Raw genomic sequence first — 5,000 nt, forward strand, 5'->3', positions numbered from 1 at the left:
TCTGACATTGTGGTCCTGTAGCTCAGTTGGTAGAGCATGGCGCTTGTAACGCCAGGGTAGTGGATTCGATCCCCGGGACCACCCATACGTAGAATGTATGCACACATGACTGTAAGTCGCTTTGGATAAAAGCGTCTGCTAAATGGCATATATTATATTATTATTATTATAGATAGAGCCAGAGTTCTGTCTGACATCGTTACATAGATAGAGCCAGGGTTGTTTGTGACATCTTTACCTAGATAGAACCAGTGTTCTGTCTGACAGCTTTACCTAGATAGAGCCAGTGTTGTTTGTGACACCTTTACCTAGATAGAGCCAGTGTTCTGTCTGACATCTTTACTTAGATAGAACCAGTGTTCTGTCTGACATCTTTACATAGATAGAGCCAGTATTGTTTGTGACATCTTTACCTAGATAGAGCCAATGCTGTTTGTGACATCTTTACATAGATAGAGCCAGTGTTGTTTGTGACATCTTTACCTAGATAGAGCCAGTGTTGTTTGTGACATCTTTACCTAGATAGAGCCAGTGTTGTTTGTGACATCTTTACCTAGATAGAGCCAGTGTTGTTTGTGACATCTTTACCTAGATAGAGCCAGTGTTGTTTGTGACATCTTTACCTAGATAGAGCCAGTGTTGTTTGTGACATCTTTACCTAGATAGAGCCAATGCTGTTTGTGACACCTTTACCTAGATAGAGCCAGTGTTCTGTCTGACATCTTTACTTAGATAGAACCAGTGTTCTGTCTGACATCTTTACATAGATAGAGCCAGTGTTGTTTGTGACATCTTTACCTAGATAGAGCCAGTGTTGTTTGTGACATCTTTACCTAGATAGAGCCAGTGTTGTTTGTGACATCTTTACCTAGATAGAGCCAGTATTGTTTGTGACATCTTTACCTAGATAGAGCCAATGCTGTTTGTGACATCTTTACCTAGATAGAACCAATGCTGTTTGTGACATCTTTACCTAGATAGAGCCAATGCTGTTTGTGACATCTTTACCTAGATAGAGCCAATGCTGTTTGTGACATCTTTACCTAGATAGAGCCAATGCTGTTTGTGACATCTTTACCTAGATAGAGCCAGTGTTGTTTGTGACATCTTTACCTAGATAGAACCAGTGTTGTTTGTGACATCTTTACCTAGATAGAGCCAGTGTTGTTTGTGACATCTTTACCTAGATAGAGCCAGTGTTGTTTGTGACATCTTTACCTAGATAGAGCCAGTGTTGTTTGTGACATCTTTACCTAGATAGAGCCAGTGTTGTTTGTGACATCTTTACCTAGATAGAGCCAGTGTTGTTTGTGACATCTTTACCTAGATAGAGCCAGTGTTGTTTGTGACATCTTTACCTAGATAGAGCCAGTGTTGTTTGTGACATCTTTACCTAGATAGAGCCAGTGTTGTTTGTGACATCTTTACCTAGATAGAACCAGTGTTGTTTGTGACATCTTTACCTAGATAGAGCCAGTGTTGTTTGTGACATCTTTACCTAGATAGAGCCAGTGTTGTTTGTGACATCTTTACCTAGATAGAGCCAGTGTTGTTTGTGACATCTTTACCTAGATAGAGCCAGTGTTGTTTGTGACATCTTTACCTAGATAGAGCCAGTGTTGTTTGTGACATCTTTACCTAGATAGAGCCAGTGTTGTCTGTGACATCTTTACATAGATAGAACCAGTGTTCTGTCTGACATCTTTACATAGATAGAGCCAGTGTTGTTTGTGACATCTTTACCTAGATAGAGCCAGTGTTGTTTGTGACATCTTTACCTAGATAGAGCCAGTGTTGTTTGTGACATCTTTACCTAGATAGAGCCAGTGTTGTTTGTGACATCTTTACCTAGATAGAGCCAGTGTTGTTTGTGACATCTTTACCTAGATAGAGCCAGTGTTCTGTCTGACATCTTTACCTAGATAGAGCCAGTGTTGTTTGTGACATCTTTACATAGATAGAACCAGTGTTCTGTCTGACATCTTTACATAGATAGAGCCAGTGTTGTTTGTGACATCTTTACCTAGATAGAGCCAGTGTTCTGTCTGACATCTTTACCTAGATAGAGCCAGTGTTCTGTCTGACATCTTTACCTAGATAGAGCCAGTGTTCTGTCTGACATCTTTACATAGATAGAGCCAGTGTTCTGTCTGACAGCTTTACATAGATAGAACCTGTGTTCTGTCTGACATCTTTACATAGATAGAACCAGTGTTATGTCTGACAGCTTTACATAGATAGAACCAGTGTTATGTCTGACAGCTTTACATAGATAGAACCAGTGTTATGTCTGACAGCTTTACATAGATAGAACCAGTGTTCTGTCTGACATCTTTACATAGATAGAGCCAGTGTTGTTTGTGACATCTTTACCTAGATAGAACCAGTGTTGTTTGTGACATCTTTACATAGATAGAGCCAGTGTTGTTTGTGACATCTTTACATATATAGAGCCAGTGTTGTTCGTGACATCTTTACATATATAGAGCCAGTGTTGTTTGTGACATCTTTACATAGATAGAGCCAGTGTTGTTCGTGACATCTTTACATATATAGAGCCAGTGTTGTTTGTGACATCTTTACCTAGATAGAGCCAGTGTTGTTCGTGACATCTTTACATATATAGAGCCAGTGTTGTTTGTGACATCTTTACATAGATAGAGCCAGTGTTGTTTGTGACATCTTTACATATATAGAGCCAGTGTTGTTCGTGACATCTTTACATATATAGAGCCAGTGTTGTTTGTGACATCTTTACATAGATAGAGCCAGTGTTGTTCGTGACATCTTTACATATATAGAGCCAGTGTTGTTTGTGACATCTTTACCTAGATAGAGCCAGTGTTGTTTGTGACATCTTTACCTAGATAGAGCCAGTGTTGTTCGTGACATCTTTACCTAGATAGAGCCAGTGTTGTTTGTGACATCTTTACCTAGATAGAGCCAGTGTTGTTCGTGACATCTTTACCTAGATAGAGCCAGTGTTGTTTGTGACATCTTTACCTAGATAGAGCCAGTGTTGTTCGTGACATCTTTACCTAGATAGAGCCAGTGTTGTTTGTGACATCTTTACCTAGATAGAGCCAGTGTTGTTCGTGACATCTTTACCTAGATAGAGCCAGTGTTGTTTGTGACATCTTTACCTAGATAGAGCCAGTGTTGTTCGTGACATCTTTACCTAGATAGAGCCAGTGTTGTTTGTGACATCTTTTTAGATAGAGCCAGTGTGTTGTTTGTGACATCTTTACCTAGATAGAGCCAGTGTTGTTTGTGACATCTTTACCTAGATAGAGCCAGTGTTTGTTTGTGACATCTTTACATAGATAGAACCAGTGTTCTGTCTGACATCTTTACTAGATAGAGCCAGTGTTGTTTGTGACATCTTTACCTAGATAGAGCCAGTGTTGTTTGTGACATCTTTACACAAGATAGAGCAGTGTTCTGTCTGACATCTTTACCTAGATAGAGCCAGTGTTCTGTCTGACATCTTTACCTAGATAGAGCCAGTGTTCTGTCTGACATCTTTACATAGATAGAGCCAGTGTTCTGTCTGACAGCTACATAAATGAACCTGTGTTCTGTCTGACATCTTTACATAGATAGAACCAGTGTTATGTGACGGCTTTACATAGATAGAGGCCAGTGTTCTGTCTGACAGCTTTACATAGATAGAACCAATGTTCTGTCTGACAGCTTTACATAGATAGAACCTGTGTTCTGTCTGACATCTTTACATAGATAGAACCAGTGTTCTGTCTGACAGCTTTACATAGATAGAGCCAGTGTTCTGTCTGACAGCTTTACATAGATAGAGCCAGTGTTCTGTCTGACAGCTTTACATAGATAGAGCCAGTGTTCTGTCTGACAGCTTTACCTAGACAGAGCCTATTCCCCTACAACACTTCTACCCACATTATGGAGTGGGGTGAAAGAGGAGAAGGAGAGGAAGGAGAGAGGAGGAGAGGAAAGGAGAGAGGAGACAGAGAGGAAGGAGAGGAAAGGAGAGAGGAGGAGACGAAAGGAGAGAGGAGGAGAGGAACGGAGTGAGGAGACGAGGAACGGAGTGAGTAAAGTAGTGAGGAGGAGAGAGAAGGAGAGAGGAGGAGAGGAAAGGAGAGAGGAGGAGAGGAAAGGAGAGAGGAGGAGAGGAAAGGAGCGAGGAGACGAGGAACGGAGTGAGTAACGTGGAGAGAGGGGAAGAGGAAAGGAGAGAGGAGAAGATGAGGAGAGGAAAGGAGAGAGCAGGAGAGGAACGGAGAGAGGAGGAGAGGAAAGGAGAGAGGAGGAGAGGAAAGGAGAGAGGAGGAGAGGAATGGAGAGAGGAGGAGAGGAAAGGAGAGAGGAGGAGAGGAACGGAGTGAGGAGAAGACGAGGAGAGGAAAGGAGAGAGGAGGAGAGGAAAGGAGAGAGAAGGAGAGGAAAGGAGAGAGGAGGAGAGGAACGGAGTGAGGAGACGAGGAACGGAGTGAGGAGACGAGGAACGGAGTGAGTAAAGTAGAGAGGAGGACAGGAAAGGAGAGAGGAGGAGAGGAAAGGAGAGAGGAGCAGAGGAATGGAGTGAGTAAAGGAGAGAGGAGGAGAGGAAAGGAGAGAGGAGCAGAGGAATGGAGTGAGTAAAGGAGAGAGGAGGAGAGGGAAGGAGAGAAGAGGAGAGGAACGGAGTGAGGAGACAAGGAACAGAGTGAATAAAGGAGAGAGGGGGAGAGGGAAGGAGAGGAGAAGATAAGGAGAGGAAAGGGAAAAGGAGGAGAGGAGATAAAACAGGGTGTTGTTATCTAAGTAGAGATCGACCATACAGCTCTTCAATAGACACAGCTGCCAAATCAACTGAAGAGAGAGAAACAAGAAGGACAGAGATAGAGAGAGAGAGAGCAAGAAGGACAGAGAGATAGAGAGGGGGGTCTGTAACCAGTCTGACATCTGATGAGTCAGTTGGGCTGTAAACAGGACACACACTCTATAGGTACATTAATCATTTAAGTTTTTATGATGGAGATGAA

General features: G+C 42.3%; 1 pseudogene; it reads left to right on the top strand.

Annotated features, from left to right (window-relative positions):
* The window catches only part of LOC124010720, a 23,883-nt pseudogene that overhangs the window by 1,280 nt on the left and 17,603 nt on the right, over positions 1 to 5,000 (top strand).

The sequence above is a fragment of the Oncorhynchus gorbuscha genome, linkage group LG23 (genome assembly GCF_021184085.1).
Source record: "Oncorhynchus gorbuscha isolate QuinsamMale2020 ecotype Even-year linkage group LG23, OgorEven_v1.0, whole genome shotgun sequence".
NCBI classification, from domain to species: domain Eukaryota; kingdom Metazoa; phylum Chordata; class Actinopteri; order Salmoniformes; family Salmonidae; genus Oncorhynchus; species Oncorhynchus gorbuscha.